General features: G+C 52.8%; 1 long non-coding RNA gene across 1 annotated transcript; it reads left to right on the forward strand.

Annotated features, from left to right (window-relative positions):
• Positions 1-64: 64 nt before the first annotated feature.
• Positions 65-21,370, forward strand: LOC145353503 (uncharacterized). Its single transcript, XR_013888709.1, has 3 exons — positions 65-164; positions 7,284-7,349; positions 21,293-21,370. It is a non-coding gene; the product is annotated as an uncharacterized LOC145353503 (long non-coding RNA).
• Positions 21,371-22,665: the final 1,295 nt, after the last annotated feature.

Genomic DNA, 22,665 nt, shown 5'->3' on the forward strand with positions numbered 1-22,665 from the left:
ATCGCGTCCGCGCGCCCATCCTGCTGAGACGTCTGGGGACCCGCCCCTTTACGGCATGACGCAGGGCACGCCTGCCAGCCACGCCCACCCCGCTGCGGAGGACGAGCCTGCGCACTGGGCTCTGCACCGGCTGCAGTGAAGACAAAATGGAGATTGTCAACCAGGTAATGATGGAGGGGGATGGGGAGAGACATCAGATCATAAACCCACACTGTGGGTGTCTGAGAGATAATTCACCAGCACAACATCACCCTGTGTCTCTGATAGAGATTAACCAGGTAATGGGGGAGAGAGAGATCTCAGTCTGTGCTCCCCCTGTGTCTCTGATAGAGATTAACCAGGTAATGGGGGAGAGAGATCTCAGTCTGTGCTCACTCTGTGTGTCTCTGATAGAGATTAACCAGGTAATGGGGGGAGAGAGATCTCAGTCTGTGCTCCCCCTGTGTGTCTCTGATAGAGATTAACCAGGTAATGGGGGAGAGAGAGATCTCAGTCTGTGCTCCCCCTGTGTCTCTGATAGAGATTAACCAGGTAATGGGGGAGAGAGAGATCTCAGTCTGTGCTCCCCCTGTGTCTCTGATAGAGATTAACCAGGTAATGGGGGAGAGAGAGATCTCAGTCTGTGCTCCCTCTGTGTGTCTGATAGAGATTAACCAGGTAATGGGGGAGAGAGATCTCAGTCTGTGCTCCCCCTGTGTCTCTGATAGAGATTAACCAGGTAATGGGGGGAGAGAGATCTCAGTCTGTGCTCCCCCTGTGTGTCTGATAGAGATTAACCAGGTAATGGGGGAGAGAGAGATCTCAGTCTGTGCTCCCTCTGTGTCTCTGATAGAGATTAACCAGGTAATGGGAGAGAGAGAGATCTCAGTCTGTGCTCCCTCTGTGTCTCTGATAGAGATTAACCAGGTAATGGGGAGAGAGAGATCTCAGTCTGTGCTCCCTCTGTGTCTCTGATAGAGATTAACCAGGTAATGGGAGAGAGAGAGATCTCAGTCTGTGCTCCCTGTGTGTCTCTGATAGAGATTAACCAGGTAATGGGGGAGAGAGAGATCTCAGTCTGTGCTCCCTCTGTGTCTGTGATAGAGATTAACCAGGTAATGGGGGAGAGAGAGATCTCAGTCTGTGCTCCCCCTGTGTCTCTGATAGAGATTAACCAGGTAATGGGAGAGAGAGAGATCTCAGTCTGTGCTCCCCCTGTGTCTCTGATAGAGATTAACCAGGTAATGGGGGAGAGAGAGATCTCAGTCTGTGCTCCCCCTGTGTCTCTGATAGAGATTAACCAGGTAATGGGGGAGAGAGAGATCTCAGTCTGTGCTCCCTCTGTGTCTGTGATAGAGATTAACCAGGTAATGGGGGGAGAGAGATCTCAGTCTGTGCTCCCTCTGTGTCTCTGATAGAGATTAACCAGGTAATGGGAGAGAGAGAGATCTCAGTCTGTGCTCCCTCTGTGTCTGTGATAGAGATTAACCAGGTAATGGGGGGAGAGAGATCTCAGTCTGTGCTCCCTCTGTGTCTCTGATAGAGATTAACCAGGTAATGGGAGAGAGAGAGATCTCAGTCTGTGCTCCCCCTGTGTCTCTGATAGAGATTAACCAGGTAATGGGGGAGAGAGAGATCTCAGTCTGTGCTCCCCCTGTGTCTCTGATAGAGATTAACCAGGTAATGGGGGAGAGAGAGATCTCAGTCTGTGCTCCCTCTGTGTCTCTGATAGAGATTAACCAGGTAATGAGGGAGAGAGAGATCTCAGTCTGTGCTCCCTCTGTGTCTCTGATAGAGATTAACCAGGTAATGGGGGGAGAGAGAGATCTCAGTCTGTGCTCCCTGTGTGTCTCTGATAGAGATTAACCAGGTAATGGGGGGAGAGAGAGATCTCAGTCTGTGCTCCCTCTGTGTCTCTGATAGAGATTAACCAGGTAATGGGAGAGAGAGAGATCTCAGTCTGTGCTCCCTCTGTGTGTCTCTGATAGAGATTAACCAGGTAATGGGAGAGAGAGAGATCTCAGTCTGTGCTCCCTCTGTGTCTCTGATAGAGATTAACCAGGTAATGGGAGAGAGAGATCTCAGTCTGTGCTCCCTCTGTGTCTCTGATAGAGATTAACCAGGTAATGGGGGAGAGAGAGATCTCAGTCTGTGCTCCCCCTGTGTCTCTGATAGAGATTAACCAGGTAATGGGAGAGAGAGAGATCTCAGTCTGTGCTCCCCCTGTGTGTCTGATAGAGATTAACCAGGTAATGGGAGAGAGAGATCTCAGTCTGTGCTCCCTCTGTGTCTCTGATAGAGATTAACCAGGTAATGGGAGAGAGAGAGATCTCAGTCTGTGCTCCCTGTGTGTCTCTGATAGAGATTAACCAGGTAATGGGGGAGAGAGAGATCTCAGTCTGTGCTCCCTCTGTGTCTCTGATAGAGATTAACCAGGTAATGGGGGAGAGAGAGATCTCAGTCTGTGCTCCCTGTGTGTCTCTGATAGAGATTAACCAGGTAATGGGGGAGAGAGAGATCTCAGTCTGTGCTCACTCTGTGTGTCTCTGATAGAGATTAACCAGGTAATGGGGGAGAGAGAGATCTCAGTCTGTGCTCCCTGTGTGTCTCCGATAGAGATTAACCAGGTAATGGGAGAGAGAGAGATCTCAGTCTGTGCTCCCTATGTGTCTCTGATAGAGATTAACCAGGTAATAAGAACATAAGAACATAAGAAATAGGAGCAGGAGTAGGCCATCTAGCCCTTCGAGCCTGCCCCGCCATTCAGTAAGATCATGGCTGATCTGTCGTGGCTCAGTTCCACTTTCCGGCCCTCTCCCCATAACCCTTAATCCCCTCTCTTATCAAGAACCCATCAACCCGCTTCTTAAAAATATTTAGCGAGGCAGCCTCCACCACTTCAACGGGCAGAGAATTCCAGAGATTCACCACCCTTTGAGTGAAGAAGTTCCTCCTCAACTCCGTTCTAAACCGCCTCCCCTTTATCTTGAGGCTGTGCCCCCTAGTCCTACTGTCTTTTTTGAGCGGGAAGAGTCTCTCCACCTCTATCCTATCCATCCCATTCATCATCTTATACGTCTCAATGAGATCTCCCCTCATTCTTCTAAACTCTAACGAGTACAAGCCTAGTTTATTCAGCCTCTCCTCATAGCTCAATCCCCTCAACTCCGGTATCAGCCTAGTAAACCTCCTCTGCACTCCCTCCAGGGCCAAAATATCCTTGCGCAGGGAGAGAGAGATCTCAGTCTGTGCTCCCTGTGTGTCTCTGATAGAGATTAACCAGGTAATGGGGGAGAGAGAGATCTCAGTCTGTGCTCCCTCTGTGTCTCTGATAGAGATTAACCAGGTAATGGGAGAGAGAGAGATCTCAGTCTGTGCTCCCTGTGTGTCTCTGATAGAGATTAACCAGGTAATGGGGGAGAGAGAGATCTCAGTCTGAACCAGGTAATGGGAGAGAGAGAGATCTCAGTCTGTACTCCCTCTGTGTCTCTGATAGAGATTAACCAGGTAATGGGGGAGAGAGAGATCTCAGTCTGTGCTCCCTATGTGTCTCTGATAGAGATTAACCAGTTAATGGGAGAGAGAGAGATCTCAGTCTGTGCTCCCTGTGTGTCTCTGATAGAGATTAACCAGGTAATGCGGGAGAGAGAGATCTCAGTCTGTGCTTCCCCTGTGTCTCTGATAGAGATTAACCAGGTAATGGGAGAGAGAGAGATCTCAGTCTGTGCTCCTTCTGTGTCTCTGATAGAGATTAACCAGGTAATGGGGGAGAGAGAGATCTCAGTCTGTGCTCCCCCTGTGTCTCTGATAGAGATTAACCAGGTAATGAGGGAGAGAACGTGGAACATTACAGCACAGTACAGACCCTTCAGCCCTCGATGTTGCGTCGACTTGTGAAACGAATCTAAATCCCATCTAACCTAAACTATTCCAATGTCATCCATATGCTTATCGTTTAAATGGCCTTAATGTTGGCAAGTCCACTCCTATTGCAGCAAGGGCATTCCACGCCCTTACTACTCTCTGAGTAAAGAACCTACCTCTGTCCTATATCTATCACCCCTCAATTTAAAGCTATGTTCCCTCGTGTTAGCCATCTCTATCCGAGGAAAACGGTTCACAGTCTCCACCCTATCTAATCCTCTGATCACCTTGTACGCCTCTATTAACTCACCTCTTAACCTTCTTTCTAACAAAAACAGCCTGAAGTCCCTCAGCCTTTCCTCATAAGACCTTCCCACCATACCAGGCAACATCCTGGTAAATCTCCTGTGCACCCTTTCCAATGCTTCCACATCCTTTCTATAATGCGGCGACCAGAACTGTACGCAATACTCCTAGTGCGGCCGCACCAATGTTTTGTACAGCTGCAACATGACCTCACAGCTCAAACTCAATCCCTCTCCCAATAAAAGCTAACACACTGTACGCCTTCTTAACAACCCTATCAACCTGGGTGCCAATTTTCAGGGATCTGTGCACATGTACATCGAGATCTCTCTGCTCATCCACACTACCAAGTATCTTACCATTAATCCAGTACTCTGTAATCCTGTTACTCCTTCCAAAGTGAATCACCTCACACTTTTCCGTATTAAACTCCATTTGCCACCTCTCAGCCCAGCTCTGCAGCTTATCTATGTCCCTCTGTAACCTGTAGCGTCCTTCCACACTGTCCACAGCACCACCGATTTTAGTGTCATCTGCAAATTTACTAACCCATCCTTCTACACCCTCATCCAGGTCATTTATAAAAATGACAAACAGCAGTGGCCCCAAAACAGATCCCTGAGGTACACCACTTGTAACTGAACTCCAGGGTGAACATTTCCCATCAACCACCACCCTCTGTCTTCTATCAGCTAGCTAATTCCTGATCCAAACTGCTAAATCACCCTCAGTCCCACGCCTCCGTATCTTCTGCAGTAGCTTACTGTGGGGAACCTTATCAAATGCTTTACTGAAATCCATATACACCACATCAACTGCTTTACCCTCATCCATCTCTTTGCTCACCTTCTCAAAGAACTCAAGAAGGTTTGTGGGGCACGACCTACCCTTCACAAAACCGTGTTGACTATCCCTAATCAAATTATTCCTTTTGAGATGATTTTAAATCCTATCTCTTATAATCCTTTCCAAAACTTTGCCCACAACAGAAGTAAGGCTCACTGGTCTATAATTCCCAGGGTTGTCTCTACTCCCCTTCTTGAACAAGGGGACAATATTTGCTATCCTCAGTCTTCTGGCACTATTCCTGTAGACAATGACAACATAAAGATCAAAGCCAAAGGCTCTGCAATCTCCTCCCTCACTTCTCAGAGAATCCTAGGATAAATCCCATCTGGTCCAGGGGACTGATACAAAGAACAAAGAACAACCCAGCACGGGAATCAGGCCCTTCGGCCCAACGAGCCCGCGCCGCCGCATCACCCTACACCTATTCTACCCTGCGTATCTACAAATAGAACCCCTGACTTAGCCAGATTCAGGGGAGAATAGTGTCAATTTGGTAAAACCAATCAGCCTAAGAGCACATCTTTGGGGTGTGGGAGGAAACCAGAGCGCCCGGAGGAAACCCACGCAACCACAGGGAGAATGCACAAACTCCCACAGACACAGGCCCAAATCCATGTATCTGCACAGCTAGCAGTGCTAGTCACTGAGCTGTTGTGGCGCCCGTCTACCGGTCCAGGATCAAGCACACACACCGACACGAAGTACTAGGCCACTCCCGGAACCTCCAAGAGCAGCCTACGCACGACCCACCGTGTGCATGCCCCTCGTTTGACAACGAGGTGGACCTCCACCTGCGGAGTGAAAAGACAAAAACGTTAATCACAAGCCTGCCTTTCCGGTGTCTCCTGAGGTTCTGACCTTATTTAATAACCCCTACCATAACCCTCCATCCTCGTTTCACTCATGTGTCTGTCTAACTGAACCTTAAACGAGTCCAACGTTCCTGCCTCCACCACCCCACTCGGTAGCGCGTTCCATACCCCCACAACTCTCTGCGTAAAGAACCTTCCTGTCACATCCAAATTATACCTCTCCCCCCTCACCCTTAAATCATGGCCTCTCGTATTTGTACCCAGTCTAGGGAGCAGTCTCTCACTATTGACTCTATCTATTCCCTTCAGTATCTTATATACCTCTATCATGTCCCCCCTCAATCTCCGTCTTTCCAAGGAGAACAGTCCCAGTTTCTCCAACCTTTCCTCGTAACCCAGCCCCTCCATGCCAGGCAACATCCTGGTAAACCTCCTCTGCACCCTTTCCAGAGACTCCACGTCCTTCCGGTAGTAAGGTGACCAGAACTGGACGCAGTACTCCAAATGCGGTCTAACCAACGTTCTATACAACTGAAGCATTAGATGGCAGCTTTTAAACTCTATACCCCTTCCTATAAAGGCTAGCATTCCATAAGCCTTCCTAACAACCTTCTCCACTTGTGTCGCAACCTTCATGGATTTGTGAACCTGCACTCCCAGGTCCCTCTGTATTTCTATACTCCTAATTTGTCTACCTTTAATCACATAGCTCCTCTCTACATTATTCCTTCCAAAATGATCTATTTTCACACTTTCCAAAATTGCGAACACCTCCTCCTTATGAATCCCGTCTAGTCGAATAGCCTGTATCTCAGTATTCTCCTCGACAACATTCTCTTTTTTGACAATATTGTCAATATCTCAGACTGTGCTCCCTGTGTGTCTCTGATAGAGATTAACCAGGTAATGAGGCAGGTAGAAATCTCGGTCTGTGACTGATAGGATTGTTATCTGAACCACACTCCCTACGATTCTGCCTCCATCCACTGAAGGTTTACCCCCTCATTAATCATGACTCTCTCCCGCTCGCTCTGAATATTCATCATAGAATCTGCTTCCAGCTTCCTTTGTGGAGTAGGGTTCCACCATCCTTGGAGAGAAATCAGTTCACCGTATCTCCATCTAAAACGGAAATCCCCATTAGTAACAGCCACAATCCCCCTGAGTTTTGGGTTCTCCCCACCCAGCCACCCCTATTAAGAAATTCTCCCTTAGAATCTCATTCGTTGCAATCAAGTTGCCTCTTACTCTGCTACACTCAGTGGACACAAGCCCAGCCTCTCCATCCTGTCCTGGTGAGACAATCCCCCAATGCCAGGCATGAGCAGAATACAGCCTCTCGTTCTCTCTTGTACAGGGTGTGAGACAGGGGAATTGTAGAACGGGGGGGGGAGAAAGAGGATATCGACAGCTCATAGCACCTTTCCTCGGTCTCTAACTGTTCTCTCTCTGCTTCTCTCCCCCCCCATACAGATAGTCGCCAGTGGCTCCTTCCGAGTTGCCAAGGAACCTTTGGGATTCATCAAGATCCTGGAATGGGTGAGCGAGGGCGAGGGGGTAGGGGGCAGAGAGGCGTCGGACTCACAGCTTTCAACACACTTGCAGCTGCGTCCCCCTCTGTGCGCCCAATGCGCACGCAGTCCACTCTGCATTAAATAATTTGCGCTTTGCCTTGAGAAAGTTGAGGTGTTGAGTGCCTGGAAGAATTTGAATGGAATGCAATGTTTCCCTGCAAACCTGCACGCAATAAATTAAATAGCTGTTTTCATTTGTTGACTGTATGCTGTAATTGATAAATTAACTTGTTGGCTGTAAATTAGACCAAGAATTGCATTGAATAAATTGAATTGCCTTGAATACATTAAACTCAGGGAGGAAGTTCCAACGATTGTATAAATTACTCATTAAATGGAATTATTAAATCATTAAAAATATCAAATTATAGCCTAAAGTAAATGGTGAATTAAAGCACATTGTATAATTTGAACCATGTTCTACCAATTAGACAATTAAATTCACTTGTGTTGAGTAAATTAGACATTTTAAACCACATTGAATATATTAACTTGTTTGAACAAGTTAAACATTTTAACTTGTGTCAAATAAATTAACTTGCCTTGAATAAATTAACTTATGGCAAATAAATTAGACATTTTAAACTGCATCAAATAAATTAACCTGCGTCGAATAAGTTAGACATTTTAAACCATGTCAAATAAATTAACTTGCACTGAATAAATTAGATATTTTAAACTGCATTGAATAAATTAACTTGTTAGAATAAGTTAAACATTTTAACTTGCATTGAATAAATTAGATATCTTTAATCGCGTTGAATAAATTAACTTGTGTCGAATAATTTAGACATTTTAACTTGCATTGAATAAATTAACTTGTTGAATAAATTAATTTGCATCAGATAAATTAGAGATTTTAAACTGTTGAATAAATTAACTTGTATTGAATAGACTCCTTTAATTGCGTCAAAAGTTAGACACTTTAAACTGTTGAATAAGTTAACTTACATTGAATAACTTAGACATATTAAACTGTCGAATAAATTAACTTGTATTGAATAAATTAGACTTCTTAAATCACATTGAATATATTATCTTGCATTGAATAAATTAGACATTTTAAACCGCGTTGAATAAATGAACTTGCATTGAAAAAGTTAGACATTTTAACTTGTGTCGAATCAATTAACTTTCATCGAATATTTCTTGAGTAAATTATCTTTTTGAATAAGCTGAACTGCGTTGAATAAATTAAATTGTTTTGAATAAATTATAAATTATTTGAATATATGAGCCTGGATTGAATCTATTAACCTGTATTGACCAAGTTAAACCGCATTGAATAGCTTAGATATTTTACACCACTTTGAATAAGTTAAATTGCATTGAATATTTATTGAGTAAATCTTTTAAGTTGAACTGCATTGACTAAGTTAAACATTATTGAATATTTACTGATTATAGGGGCCTGTGTTGAACATGTTAATTTGTACAGAGTACATAGGGCTGTGTTGAATAAGTTGACGTGAGTTTTATCAGTGTATCAAATCTGCTGCATTGAATGAATTAAGATGTTAAGCTGCAAATGTCTGGAAGTCACACTGAGTTACAAGTTAAAACCAAGTAGCTCTGAGCAAACTGAGATTGTTTTCCCTTCACTCCAATCGCTGTACAGAGTGGGGTGTCCATCGTGGCAGAGATCTGCATTCAGTGTGCATTCTGACCGAGCTAAACGCCGCCCTCGCTCTGAGAAAACTGGGATCGGAGAGCTGCCATGGGAATTTCTGTTGGGGGGGAAATGTTGGGAAGTTGGAGGACAATGCAGGACGGGCATGTTGGGATGTATGTTTGCATCAGATGGGCAGTGGGAGACAGAGGGGGAGGGGGGCACGGATAGAGAGAGGGGGAGGGAGAAGGAGAGAGGGGGGGAAGGAGAAAGGGAGGCATGGGGGAATTGGCACTTTGGAAGGGAATTACCAGTTGGAGTGGTCAACAGTGCAGCATCAATCTGCAGATGTTGTACAACAGCGAGTTGTCCTTGAAGGGAGAATGCAGTCTTTTTGCATGTTTATTCAGGGCAGTATTCAGCCAGGAAGGAGAATTCTCCTTGTGAATACTGGTTCACACTGTGTGGGTGTGGGTGTTGTGCACTCTCTCTGGGCAGGATGGGCATGTGCCTCAGATTGCGGGGGGGGGGGGTCTCTGAGCAGTGGTGGGATGTGTGTGTCTCTGGGCAGGGGGGTGTGTGTGTCTCGGTGGGGGAGTGTGGCGGGGCGTGTGTCTTGGGGGGCGGTGGGGCGTGTGTCTCTGGCGGGGGGGCGGTGGGGCGTGTCTCTCTCTGGTGGGGGGTGTGTGTCTCTGGGGAAGGGGAGGGCCTGAATGGGAAATGTGTGTGGGTCTCTGGGCGGGGAGGTGTCTCTTAGTGGGTGGGGTTGGGGTGGTGTGCCTGGACGGGGGGTGTGTGCCTGATACTCTGAACGGAGGGAGGTGTGCCTCTAGGCGAGGGGATGTGTGTTTGTGTGTGTGTGTGTGTCTGTAGCACCCGCTCCCTAGATACACAGGGGCTATTATTGTCTATATTAGAGGGAGAGAAGGAGGAGCAGAATGAGCCTCCTGCTGTTCCTGTGTAACTGGCTCGAGAGGGGCTGAATGGCCTCCTCCTGTTCCTGTGTAACAGGCTTGAGAGGGGCTGAATGGCCTCCTCCTGTTCCCGTGTGATGAAATGAGTGGAGGTGAATGACAGCCCAGCCCGTGTTTAATAATCTGAAGGAGTTTGGAATTCACAGACGGTGGGGATAATCCGATTGCAATCACTGGAGAGCAGGTTTATCCCCATGCAATCACCAGCTGAATTCTGTCCCAGCTTACTGCCCGCTGATACAGACAGCAGGACAGCAAGGATTAGTGTGGGATCAAAGCTTTTCTCCGATTCCCATACCAACCGGGGGTTCATCAGAGCAGGAGAGGGGAGAATATGGTCCAGTTAGATACAGAGTAAAGCTCCCTCTACACTGTCCCCCATCAAACACTCCCAGGACAGGTACAGCACGGGGTTAGATACAGAGTAAAGCTCCCTCTACACTGTCCCCATCAAACACTCCCAGGACAGGTACAGCACGGGGTTAGATACAGAGTAAAGCTCCCTCTACACTGTCCCCCATCAAACACTCCCAGGACAGGTACAGCACGGGGTTAGATACAGAGTAAAGCTCCCTCTACACTGTCCCCATCAAACACTCCCAGGACAGCTACAGCACGGGGTTAGATACAGAGTAAAGCTCCCTCTACACTGTCCCCCATCAAACACTCCCAGGACAGGGACAGCACGGGGTTAGATACAGAGTAAAGCTCCCTCTACACTGTCCCCCATCAAACACTCCCAGGACAGGTACAGCACGGGGTTAGATACAGAGTAAAGCTCCCTCTACACTGTCCCCATCAAACACTCCCAGGACAGGTACAGCACGGGGCAAGATACAGAGTAAAGCTCCCTCTACACTGTCCCCCATCAAACACTCCCAGGACAGGTACAGCACGGGGTTAGATACAGAGTAAAGCTCCCTCTACACTGTCCCCATCAAACACTCCCAGGACAGGTACAGCACGGGGTTAGATACAGAGTAAAGCTCCCTCTACACTGTCCCCATCAAACACTCCCAGGACAGGTACAGCACGGGGTTAGATACAGAGTAAAGCTCCCTCTACACTGTCCCCCATCAAACACTTCCAGGACAGGTACAGCACGGGGTTAGATACAGAGTAAAGCTCCCTCTACACTGTCCCCATCAAACACTCCCAGGACAGGGACAGCACGGGGTTAGATACAGAGTAAAGCTCCCTGTACACTGTCCCCATCAAACACTCCCAGGACAGGTACAGCACGGGGTTAGATACAGAGTAAAGCTCCCTCTACACTGTCCCCCATCAAACACTCCCAGGACAGATACAGCACGGGGTTAGATACAGAGTAAAGCTCCCTCTACACTGTCCCCCATCAAACACTCCCAGGACAGGTACAGCACGGGGTTAGATACAGAGTAAAGTTCCCCCTACACTGTCCCCATCAAACACTCCCAGGACAGGTACAGCCCCAAGCTCAGATGACCAACAACTGATAGATTTGTGGAAAGCATTTTTGATTTAAAATGTATTTCCAGTCCCAAACCCAGGCCATTCGATCCCTCCACTCTCCTGTTTCAGACACACTATAGTGTCCTCTCACGCCCCACTCCCTCTTAGCCCATTCAGTTTACCACCCATCCCCATTTAAGCATATGAACAGTATTTATGTGGGCAGGGCTTGGGGTGAGTGGAGACAAGCAGGGTAGGCATGGGGCTGGCAGGGAGGATGGGATGGACAGGGGCAGAGACACACACACACACACACACACACACACACACACACACACACACACACACACACCTTCTCTATGCTGAAACCCCCTTCATGCTTTTAAGGACCTCGATCGGGCACTCTCTGACTCTAGAAAGGCTAAGCAGCCCGGGCCTGTTCAAGATGTGGGATTATTGAAACGAGGTCGTCAGTTGTTATGGTGATAGAAAGGAGAACGCTGGGTGAGGGCAGATAACTGTGAGTTCTGCATCATATCCCAGACCAGCCAGCACCCTCCCACAGCATTCACCACCAGATAACACAGCTTCTTCAAGCAATTACACACTGCAATCTTATCGAGGGGGTTTATATATAGAATAACAGATACCTGGGAGTGAGTTACAGACTGGAATCTAATCGAGGGGTTCGGGGTGATTTATATATAGAGTAACAGATACCCGGGAGTGAGTTACAGACTGGAATCTAATTGAGGGGTTCGGGATGGTTTATATATAGAATAACAGATACCCGGGAGTGAGTTACAGACAGGAATCTAATTGAGGGGTTCGGGGTGGTTTATATATAGAATAACAGATACCCGAGAGTGAGTTACGGGCTGGAATCTAATCGAGGGGTTTAGGAAGTTTCTCTCCTTCGCTCCCTCTGGCCTCCATCCCTCAGTCTCTCGGCCTGTCTGTGTGTGTGTGTCTGCCTCCCCTGCTGCCTCTCTCACATGCTGCTGTTCTCTCTCTGCTCCATCTCTCTCTCCCTCTGCCTCCTCTCACTCTCTCTCTGTCTGCACCCCAGATCATTTCGTCAGTCACTCATTTCCAGTCTGTCCTCTGGGTGTCATTCTGCTCTTTGACCACCAGGTGGGCCTCGTGGCCAACTCTTCCCAGCTCATGGACAAAGCTGTCTCAGCCAGTCTCTCGACCCTGCCCCCTGACCCCGGCTCTGTGCCCGGCCCTGCCCCCTGACCCCGGCCCTGCCCCCTGCCCCCGGCTCTGTGCCCGGCCCTGCCCCCTGACCCCGGCCCTGCCCCCTGCTCCCCGGCTCTGTGCCCGGCCCTGTGGGGTGGAGGGGGCGGTGGGGTGGGGTGGGGGTGGGGGGGTGGTTGGAGGTAGGGGTCCGGGACAGAGTGGAGAGGGAGAAACTGTTCCCATTCGTGGGAGGATGGGGAACCAGAGGGGGACACAGATTGGAGGTGATTGGAGAAAGAAGTGATGGAGACACGGGGAGAGAGTTTTTCACACAGCGAGTGGTTAGGATCTGGAAGGTGCTGCCTGAGAGTGTGAGGGAGGCAGGTTCCATCGAGGCTTCCCCAAGGGAAATTGGGATCATTATCTGGAAAGGGAGAATGGGCAGGGTCACGGGGGGAAGGGTGGGGGACTGGGCTGAGTTACTCCCACAGGGTCACGGGGGAAGGGTGGGGGACTGGGCTGAGTTACTCCCACAGGGTCACGGGGGGAAGGGTGGGGGGACTGGGCTGAGTTACTCCCACAGGGTCACGGGGGGAAGGGTGGGGGGGACTGGGCTGAGTTACTCCCACAGGGTCACGGGGGAAGGGTGGGGGGACTGGGCTGAGTTACTCCCACAGGGTCACGGGGGGAAGGGTGGGGGACTGGGCTGAGTTACTCCCACAGGGTCACGGGGGAAGGGTGGGGGACTGGGCTGAGTTACTCCCACAGGGTCACGGGGGAAGGGTGGGGGGACTGGGCTGAGTTACTCCCACAGGGTCACGGGGGGAAGGGTGGGGGGGACTGGGCTGAGTTACTCCCACAGGGTCACGGGGGAAGGGTGGGGGGGACTGGGCTGAGTTACTCCCACAGGGTCACAGGGGGAACATAAGAACATAAGAAATAGGAGCAGGAGTAGGCCATCTAGCCCTTCGAGCCTGCCCCGCCATTCAGTAAGATCATAGCTGATCTGTCGTGTCTCAGTTCCACTTTCCCGCCCTCTCCCCATAACCCTTAATCCCCTCGTTTATCAAAAACCCATCAACCCGCGTCTTAAAAATATTTAGCGAGGCAGCCTCCACCACTTCAACGGGCAGAGAATTCCAGAGATTCACCACCCTTTGAGTGAAGATTCCGGGGAAGTGCCGAAAGATTGGAAAACGGCTAATGTTACGCCGTTGTTTAAGAAGGGTGCCAGGCAAAAGGTGGGGAATTATAGGCCGGTTAGTTTAACGTCTGTTGTAGGTAAAATGTTAGAATCCGTCGTCACGGAGGAAATAGCGAGGCATCTTGAGGGGAATTGCTTGATAGAGCAGACGCAGCACGGTTTCGTTAAGGGGAAGTCGTGTCTGACAAATTTATTGGAGTTCTATGAGGATATGTCTAGGGCGGTGGATAGAGGAGAGCCGGTGGATGTGGTCTTTCTTGATTTTCAGAAGGCGTTTGACAAGGTACCTCACAAGAGGTTATTACAGAAGGTCAGGGGGCATGGAGTTGGGGGTAGGGTGTTAACGTGGATAGAGGATTGGCTGTCAAATAGGAGGCAGAGAGTGGGGGTCAACGGGTGCTATTCGGATTGGCGGTTGGTGACTAGTGGAGTGCCCCAGGGGTCGGTGCTGGGGCCTCAGCTATTTACCATTTACATAGATGATCTGGAGGAGGGAACCGAGTGTATGATGTTGAAATTTGCTGATGACACCAAGATTGGTGGAACAGCAAATTGCGCGGAGGGTGTGGAGAGTCTGCAGAAGGATCTAGATAGGCTGGGCGAATGGGCCAGGAAATGGCAAATGGAATTTAATGTTGGCAAGTGCGAGGTGGTCCACTTTGGTAGGAATAATGGTAGGAAGGACTATTACTTACGGGGCGAAAAACTGCAGCAGGTGACGGTGCAGAGGGACCTCGGGGTCCTTGTGCATGAGTTGCAAAAACCCAGCTTGCAGGTGCAGCAGGTGGTCAGGAAGGCGAATGGGATGCTGGCCTTCATAGTGAGGGGGATTGAATATAAAAGTAGGGAGGTCTTGCTGCAGCTGTATAGGGCATTGGTGAGGCCGCAGCTGGAGTACTGTGTACAGTTTTGGTTGCTGCACTTACGCAAGGATATTTTGGCCTTGGAGGGAGTGCAGAGGAGGTTTACTAGGCTGATACCAGAGTTGAGGGGGTTGAGCTATGAGGAGAGGCTGAATAAACTAGGCTTGTACTCGTTAGAGTTTAGAAGAATGAGGGGAGATCTCATTGAGATGTATAAAATGATGAATGGGATGGATAGGATAGAGGTGGAGAGGCTCTTCCCGCTCAGAAAGGACAGTAGGACTAGAGGGCACAGCCTCAAGATAAAGGGGGGGGGGGCGTCTGGAAAATAACCACCAAGGCATCCACTATCACCTCCGCCATTTCTTTCAGAACCCTCGGATGCATTCCATCCGGTCCTGGGGACTTGTCCACAATCAGTCCCTCCAGTCTGTCGAGCACCGCCTCTCTAGTAACAATAATGTCATTGAGACCCTCCAGTCCTGCCATCTTTCCATCGCTAACACCCGGCAAATTATTCACGTCCTCCTCCGTGAAGACCGAAACAAAAAAGTTATTCAAGACCTCAGCCATTTCCCCATCCCCTACCACTAAGCCCCCCCTCTCATCCTCTAAGGGTCCAACGTTCACCCTAGCCAGCCTCTTCCTTTTTATAAATTTATAAAAACTCTTGCTATCCTTTTTTATATTAAACACTAGCCCAGCTTCATAGTTTCTCCTACCCTTCTTTATCAACTTCTTTGTCAATCTTTGTTGACATTTAAGGGTGGGGGGACTGGGCTGAGTTACTCCCACAGGGTCACGGGGAAAGGGTGGGGGGACTGGGCTAGTTACTCCCACAGGGTCACGGGGGGAAGGGTGGGGGGACTGGGCTGAGTTACTCCCACAGGGTCACGGGGGAAGGGTGGGGGGACTGGGCTGAGTTACTCCCACAGGGGTCGGGGGAAGGGTGGGGGGAATGGGCTGAGTTACTCCCACAGGGTCATGGGAGAAATTCCATGGGGGCATTCTGGAACATGACAGGTTCATTTGGGTCAAGTGGAGTGCAACAGGGCTCGAGAGGGGCTGAATGGCCTCCTCCTGTTCCTGTGTAACTGGCTGGAGAGCAGGGGAGCCTATATTCCAATTCTGAATGATGCATGAACAGGGAGGTTGTAACTATCAGGAAAGATTAAACAGACCGGAGCTCTTCTGTGTAGGTAGGGGAAGGTTAATGGGGTGACCTGATCCAGATTTTTAAAATCACGTACGGAGTTTCGATCGGGTCGATGTAGAGAAGATGTTTATAGATGTATGCGGGTGTTTTCAACTGTGCATACAGGGTGGCCTGTGTGAATATTTTCAGAAAGGGCTTTGTCCCTCCCTCATACTCCCGACAGTGCGGCGCTCCCTCAGCACCGACCCTCCCACAGTGCGGCGCTCCCTCAGCACTGACCCTCCCACAGTGTGGCACTCCCTCAGCACTGACCCTCCCACAGTGCGGCGCTCCCTCAGCACTGACCCTCCCGCAGTGCGGCGCTCCCTCAGCACTGACCCTCCCACAGTGCGGCGCTCTCTCAGCACTGACCCTCCCACGGTGCGGCGCTCCTCAGCACTGACCCTCCCACAGTGCGGCGCTCCCTCAGCACTGACCCTCCACAGTGCGGCGTGCGGGCTCCCCAGCACTGACCCTCCCACAGTACGGCGCTCCCTCAGCACTGACCTCCCACAGTACGGCGCTCCCTCAGCACTGACCCTCCCACAGTGCGCGCTCCCTCAGCACTGACCCTCCCACAGTGTGGCGCTCCCTCAGCACTGACCCTCCCACAGTGCGGCGCTCCCCTCAGCACTGACCCTCCAACAGTGCGGCGCTCCCCTCCAGCACTGAACTCCCCACGGGTGCGGCGCTCCCTCAGCACTGATCCTCCACAGTGCGGCGCTCCCCTCAGCACTGACCCTCCCGCGGCGCTCCCTCAGCACTGATCCTCCCACAGTGCGGCGCTCCCTCAGCACTGACCCTCCCGCAGTGCGGCGCTCCCTCAGCACTGACCCTCCCGCAGTGCGGCGCTCCCTCAGCACTGACCCTCCCACAGTGCGGCGCTCCCTCAGCACTGACCCTCCCACAGTGCGGCGCTCCCTCAGCACTGACCCTCCCACAGTGCGGCGCTCCCTCAGCACTGACCCTCCCACAGTGCGGTGCCCCCTCGCTGAGAGCCCCAGTTATGTGTTTAAAATATATTTTTAAAACCTGCCTCTTTGCTGCATTAATTATTTCCTGTTAGCTCACAGGAGATCAAAACCATCAAAACACATTTGTTCTTTGATGACTGACCCCTTCCTGTTCAGTGAGGATCTGACACACCGTGCTCCCCATTCTGCCTGTGAACTGCCAGCTCTCCCATAGCTCCAGTACTATGGCTGCCAGGCCCCATCATTACCCACTGCTCCTCACTGCCATTCCCAATTCACTTCCCCATCCCAGAGCTACCTCCCCCCTCCAGCATTCTCCATTGCCCACTAAGCAGAGGGTGACAGAGTGGCAGAGAGGGGAGTGGGAGGCAGAGAGGGGAGTGGGAGGCAGAGAGGAGCGAGAGAGAGCAGGAAGGAGACGGAGAGAGGGGGTGCGCACGGCAGGACGACAGAGGGAGGGGGCGCGACAGAGGGAGGAGGCGTGACAGAGGGAGGGGACACGGAAGGGCGATGGAGGGAGGGAGATAAGGCAGGCGGGGCGCAGGGAGGTGAAGTTGTCAGATTGTCTCTGTCTCTGCCTGGGCGAGGGTTAAAGCTCTCATCCCCCTCCCCACCATCCCCCTCCCCAGGCGAGGGTTAAAGCTCTCATCCCCCTCCCCACCATCCCCCTCCCCAGGCGAGGGTTAAAGCTCTCATCCCCCTCCCCACCATCCCCCTCCCCAGGCGAGGGTTAAAGGCCCCCTCCACCGCACCCCCAGGCCCGATGCTGCCTCCACTGTGAGGAGCTGCGGACACAGGGTAAATGCGGCCTGTCACTCGGGAAGGAAGGCAGGAGGTACAAGGAGGCGTTTCCGGAAGCTGGGAATGACGATTCCGAGCTCCCTGCCTCGGTCAGAATCTCGCTCGCTCTCTCTCTCCCCGCCCCAGACACCAGCCTCTCTTCCCTCAGGAGTGTGTCTGTCTGTCGGCTAGACGCAGCACAGTCGAGACGGGGCTGTGAGGATTCTCAGGACTTTTATAAATGTGTATGGTGATATTCGCCCCGGTAAGACAGAGTTATTATTCTCCAGAGTGGAGGGGCTCTGAGTGAGAGTGTGTGCACTCTGTCTGACAGGCATTTTTCTGCTCATTAGCTCGCTCGCTGGTTCAATAATTCACGGTTTGAACAATAATCTCCCCCTTTTAACTAGTCCCCTTGCTGACCCCACCCTCTCTCAGGACCAGATGTTGGTCCTTCTGTCTGAGTTGGTCGTGTTCAGCCCCTCCGGTTCAGGGGCTATTGGGTTTGGGACCCCCTGTTCAGAGGGCCGAGTTCCTCTTAATCCATTCCCAAAACTGCACACCCTGTGCCAGTGCAGAAGGAGCGCCGCACTGTGGGAGGGTCAGTGCTGAGGGAGCGCCGCACTGTGGGAGGGTCAGTGCAGAGGGAGCGCCGCACTGTGGGAGGGTCGGTGCTGAGGGAGTGCTGCACTGTGGGAGGGTCAGTGCTGAGGGAGTGCCGCACTGTGGGAGGGTCAGTGCCGAGGGAGCGCCGCACTGTGGGAGGGTCAGTGCCGAGGGAGTGCCGCACTGTGGGAGGGTCAGTGCCGAGGGAGCGCCGCACTGTGGGAGGGTCAGTGCCGAGGGAGCGCCGCACTGTGGGGAGGGTCAGTGCTGAGGGAGCGCCGCACTGTGGGAGGGTCAGTGCTGAGGGAGCGCGACACCGAGTTTGTGGGATCTTGCTGTGCATCAGTTGGCCTCTCCTACCTCTCCGGATTATCCACGCCTCTGGGAGAATCACCTCTTCGGTCCGCCGGTGTCTGTGTAACGTCTGGAGATGCTGCGCAGCTCTGGAGAAACGCAGGATCTTTGCTGTTTGATAGACACCCAGCCCACCGAGCTTGGAGATCCTCCCCCCCGCCCAACTGCCCGGGGGAGTGGGGGGGTCCTCTGAGTCACATAGACTCAGTTCCCCATACCCTGATGACAATGCATGCGGTCGCGTGGCGTCTTTTGCCACACTGCGGATGTGAGCGTGAACTCTCATGTTTAAAAGACGGCGTAATTACCACTTCCTAGTGTCGGAATCCCACTGGGATGAGGGCCGTTCCCTGAAACAATTAAGTCAGGAGACCGCCGGAGACACTGAGTCCTGGCTGACGCTACTTAGCACAAATGTTGTCCGCAAATCAGTGTTCCTCACCACTGTGCTCCAGACACCACACAACAAGGCAGCGGGGAACAGCATTTCGCGGGGAACAGCATTTCGCAGCCAACAACATCGATATCAGTGAGAAACTGGGGCAGTGGGAGGCCGTTCGGCCCCTCTTGAGCCCACTCCTCCATTCAGCCCAACTATTCTCCCCTATCCCCGTTCTAGGATAGAGAATATCTCCCATATCTCCCGCATTGCGGGAGCGTCGGTGCCGAGGGAGCGCCGCACTGCGGGAGGGTCGGTGCCGAGGGAGCGCCGCACTGCGGGAGGGTCGGTGCCGAGGGAGCGCCGCACTGCGGGAGGGTCGGTGCCGAGGGAGCGCCGCACTGCGGGAGGGTCGGTGCCGAGGGAGCGCCGCACTGCGGGAGGGTCGGTGCCGAGGGAGCGCCGCACTGCGGGAGGGTCGGTGCCGAGGGAGCGCCGCACTGCGGGAGGGTCGGTGCCGAGGGAGCGCCGCACTGCGGGAGGGTCGGTGCCGAGGGAGCGCCGCACTGCGGGAGGGTCGGTGCCGAGGGAGCGCCGCACTGCGGGAGGGTCGGTGCCGAGGGAGCGCCGCACTGCGGGAGGGTCGGTGCCGAGGGAGCGCCGGTGCCAAGGGAGCACCAAAGGAGTAACTGAGCCCAGTCCCCCCCATCCTTCCCCCGTGACCCTGCCCATTCTCCCTTTCCAGATAATGATCCAATTTCTCTTGGGGAAGACTCGATTGAACCTGCCTCCCCCACACTCTCAGGCAGCACCTTCCAGATCCTAACCACTCGCTGTGTGAAACACTCTCTCCCCATGTCTCCGTCACTTCTTTTGCATTGTGTTGTGGTCACTCTGAATTTGTCACCTTTTACTGTTGGATTCTAACCTAATCCAAGCACAGTTAGTTGTGAAATATAAGATGTTCTTATCTGATATATTGGGAGGTATGCCCTTGTTCAGAAAGCTCTCACTTAAAGCCACACAACTCCTGATGTGTAGTTTCGATGTAAGGTCAGAAGTGGGGATGTTCGCTGATGTCTGCACAATGTTCAGCACCGTTCGCCACTCCTCAGATCCTGAAGCAGCCCGTGTCCAAACGCAGCAAGACCTGGACAATATCCAGGCTCGGGCTGACAAGCGCGAGTAACATTCACCCCACACAAGCGCCAGGCAATGCCCATCGCCAACAAGAGCAAGACTTGAGAGATAGGGAACTGATGCGGGCAGATGGAGTTACGATACAGATCGGTATTCAGCTGTTTGACTGGTGGGACTGACTCACAAGGGGCTGAATGGCCTCCTTGTGTTCTGGCCTTCTTTAATAGAAAGATGTAAACTACCTGTTTACAATGTCCCTGTCCTGGGAGTGTTTGATGGGGACAGTGTAGAGGGAGCTTTACTCTGTATCTAACCCCGTGCTGTACCTGTCCTGGGAGTGTTTGATGGGGACAGTGTAGAGGGAGCTTTACTCTGTATCTAACCCCGTGCTGTACCTGTCCTGGGAGTGTTTGATGGGGGGACAGTGTAGAGGGAGCTTTACTCTGTATCTAACCCCGTGCTGTACCTGTCCTGGGAGTGTTTGATGGGGACAGTGTAGAGGGAGCTTTACTCTGTATCTAACCCCGTGCTGTACCTGTCCTGGGAGTGTTTGATGGGGGACAGTGTAGAGGGAGCTTTACTCTGTATCTAACCCCGTGCTGTACCTGTCCTGGGAGTGTTTGATGGGGGACAGTGTAGAGGGAGCTTTACTCTGTATCTAACCCCGTGCTGTACCTGTCCTGGGAGTGTTTGATGGGGGACAGTGTAGAGGGAGCTTTACTCTGTATCTAACCCCGTGCTGTCCCTGTCCTGGGAGTGTTTGATGGGGGACAGTGTAGAGGGAGCTTTACTCTGTATCTAACCCCGTGCTGTACCTGTCCTGGGAGTGTTTGATGGGGGACAGTGTAGAGGGAGCTTTACTCTGTATCTAACCCCGTGCTGTACCTGTCCTGGGAGTGTTTGATGGGGGGACAGTGTAGAGGGAGCTTTACTCTGTATCTAACCCCGTGCTGTACCTGTCCTGGGAGTGTTTGCAGGATGTATTTCTGTGTGCGGTGGAGTGACGTGAGTGGTGGGTTTTGCTGTGTGTATCTCTGAGCTTCCAGCTGTGTCTCTGGGGGGAGTTGGGAGAGTGCTGCATTAGATCTTGCACAAGTTCAGAGAAGTGTTTACATTATTGATGAAGCGACTGATGCATTCAAATAAGGTTATATATTCAAACCTTTTAAAGACTCTGTGTTCAATAATTTAAACTGCTTTTGTCCATTGCCTCCCAGGAATGTGTGGAGATTAGATTCGAATCAAATGGCCAGCTGGATTCCCTGACACGCTGTGATTGAAAATGGCAGAGAGAGAGGGGAGGTCAGATTCTCTTCCCCTTGTGCTCTCACACTGTCACCCTCCCTCTCCGTGTATTCCTCTCTCTCGCCTCTCCGTCTGTCACCCCCTCTCCCCTCCTCCCACTTTCACCCCTGCTCCCTGACCCTCCCGCTGTCGTGCGCCCCCTGTCCCCCAGCTTCTGTGGTGTGCCCCCTCCCTCTGCGGTGCGCCCCCTCTCTCCCCCCCGCCCCCTCCCTCTGCGGTGCGCCCCCTCTCTCCCCCCCGCCGCCTCCATCTGCGGTGCGCCCACTCTCTCCCCCCCCCCCCCCCGCCTCCCTCTGCGGTGTGCCCCCTCTCTCTTGCCCCCCCCCCCCCGCCTCCCTCTGCAGTGCGCCCCCTCTCTCTTGCCCCCCCTGCCTCCCTCTGCAGTGCGCCCCCTCTCTCTCCCCCTCCCCGCTTCCCTCTGCGGCGCGCCCCCCTCTCCCCCCCCCCCCCCCCCCCCCCGCCGTCTCTCTCTGCAGTGCGCCCCCTCTCTCTCCCCCACCCCCCCCCCCCGCCGTCTCTCTCTGCAGTGCGCCCCCCCTCTCTCTCCCCCACCCGTCTCCCTGTGCGGCGCGCCCCCCTCTCTCCCCCACCCGTCTCCCTGTGCGGCGCGCCCCCCTCTCTCCCCCACCCGTCTCCCTGTGCGGCGCGCCCCCCTCTCTCCCCCACCCGTCTCCCTGTGCGGCGCGCCCCCCTCTCTCCCCCACCCGTCTCCCTGTGCGGCGCGCCCCCTCTCTCTCCCCCACCCGTCTCCCTGTGCGGCGCGCCCCCTCTCTCTCCCCCACCCGTCTCCCTGTGCGGTGCGCCCCCTCTCTCTCCCCCACCCGTCTCCCTCTGCGGTGCGCCCCCTCTCTCTCCCCCACCCGTCTCCCTCTGCAGTGCGCCCCCTCTCTCTCCCCCACCCGTCTCCCTGTGCGGTGCGCCCCCTCTCTCTCCCCCCACCCGTCTCCCTCTGCGGTGCGCCCCCTCTCTCTCCCCCACCCGTCTCCCTCTGCGGTGCGCCCCCTCTCTCTCCCCCACCCGTCTCCCTCTGCGGCGCGCCCCCTCTCTCTCCGCCCCCCCTCTCCGCGGTGCGCCCCCCCTCTCTCCCCCCCGCCTCCCCTGTGGTGCGCCCCCCCTCTGCCTCCCTCTGCGGTGCGCCCCCCCTCTCTCCCCCCTCTGCCTCCCTCTGCGGTGCGCCCCCCTCTCTCCCCCCCCCCCCTCTCCGCGGTGCGCCCCCCCTCTCTCCCCCTGCCGCCTCCCTCTGCGGTGCGCCCCCTCTCTCCCCCCCGCCTCCCCCTGTGGTGCC

Source organism: Carcharhinus amblyrhynchos, chromosome 15 (assembly GCF_965287045.1).
Source record: "Carcharhinus amblyrhynchos chromosome 15, sCarAmb.v2.hapA, whole genome shotgun sequence".
Classification (NCBI taxonomy): Eukaryota; Metazoa; Chordata; class Chondrichthyes; order Carcharhiniformes; family Carcharhinidae; genus Carcharhinus; species Carcharhinus amblyrhynchos.